This window comes from Cebus imitator, unplaced genomic scaffold (genome assembly GCF_001604975.1).
Source record: "Cebus imitator isolate Cc_AM_T3 unplaced genomic scaffold, Cebus_imitator-1.0 Scaffold0, whole genome shotgun sequence".
NCBI lineage: Eukaryota > Metazoa > Chordata > Mammalia > Primates > Cebidae > Cebus > Cebus imitator.
In genome coordinates this window covers 9,341,565-9,343,408 of record NW_016107315.1, presented here as the reverse complement: position 1 = coordinate 9,343,408, position 1,844 = coordinate 9,341,565, and positions in this window count along the sequence as shown.

The following is a 1,844-nucleotide window of genomic DNA, read 5'->3' as shown; positions in this document are numbered from 1 at the left end:
AAAAAAAAAAAAAAAAAAGACACCTGTAAGTTCTTGTGGGAAAGATTTTCTCAAATGGAGACTTGATCCTGAATTTTTAATTCTCAGACTGAGAAAATCTGGCATGTTTTCACTTTCTGGGGAAACAGAAAGGTAAATAACTTGTCTTTCCACTACCCTAACCCCATATTCTCACACTTGCATTTATGTGCTCCTGATTTTCTCTCAGTTGTTGGCCCATGATGTGCCTAGTCACTCCAGCATGGCCCCAGACCTGGGCATTGCCCTCACCCTCAGTTTTCCCTCTTATTCAATCTTCATATCCATTGAAGACTGAATGGATGTGTTCTGTTGAAGTTATCTCCTACCTCTGGAAGCCATCTCCACTGCAATTGCTGTAGCCCAGTCCCCTTATTTTTAATTTTAATTTTTTTGAGACAGGATCTTACTCTGTTGCCCAGGCTGCAATGCAATGGCATGGTCTCTGCCCACTGCAACTCCCACCTTCCAGGCTCAAGTGATCCTCCCATTTCACCCTCCCAAGTAGGTGGGACATGCACAACCCCCACCTCCCAGGCTCAAGTGATCCTCTCATTTCACCCTCCCAAGTAGCTGGGATTACAGGCATGTGCCACTATGCTTGACTAGTTTTTGTATTTTTTTGTAGAGATGGGTTTTACCATGTTGCCCAGGCTTGGCTTGGACTTCTGGGCTCAGGCAATATGCCTGCCTCAGCCTCCCAAAGTGCTGAGATTATGGGCATGAGCCACTGTGCCTGGACTTTTTAAAAATTTATCTAATAGTCTTGCAGTTTCTTGCCCTACTAGGCCATTTTTCACATTTCTTCTTGATCGTTGTAAGCATAACTGGCTGCTTTATTGTTCTCAAAGTACTAGGCCTTTAAAGAGGCATGTGAGGCCTCTAATCTGGCCCATGCCTGAATTGCCATTCTCAGCTGCCATTCCTAGCCTGGCGTATTCTATTCCATAGTTCAAATTCCTGTGATTCTGCAGTATCACCTCTGGACTCTACTTGGGCATTTTTGCACATACTGTTCCTATTGCCTCAGTTCACTTCCCTGCTTCTGCTTGACTGGAAAACTCCCATTTGTCACTTAGGAATGTGCTCAGGCAGCATCTCAAAGCTGTCTCCAACCTCATGTATTTTTTTACTCTGTCTTGTATTTTTCATCATTATGTTGCATTATAATGGTTTGGTCACACATCTTTCCCTTTTTCAGCTTTGCCAGGGAAGCAACAATATGAAATTTGTTTCCCTTTGTATCAGCAGTGCCTAGTACTTAGGAGGTGCTCAATAAGTATTTGTTGAACTCCACTGAAGAGTCAGACATTTCTGTGCCAGTCTGCAGGTTGTGACTTAGGTCCCCAGTTGACAGCAGGAAGGAGGTGTGGTGAGTATGTGTATCCATGAAATGTCTGCCAGAAGCAAGAATTCTAAAACTTTCCCTAAGATGCAGTGTGTGTGGTTGTATTAAACAGGATCCCATAAGAAAAAGTAATATTTTTTTATTAGAGATATAAAAGGCCTATCACAGTTTAGCAAAATGCTTTCAATTATATTGATGTCAGGGTCAAGAGGAAAATGCATGCAGCTTCAGAGGCATATCTGTGTCAACTGGAATATCTATTAAATAATAAGCAGGAACGGAAGAGCAATGCTGGCCTAGCAGGAGAGCATCTGGAGCTTACAAATCCCAAAGTGGGCCAGGCATGGTGGCTCACACCTGTAATCTTAACTACTCAGGAGTCTGAGGTTGGAAGATTGACTCAGGCCAGGAGTTTGAGAGCATCCTCTGAAACATAGCAAGACCTTGTCGCTACAAAAAAATAATGAACAAAATTAGC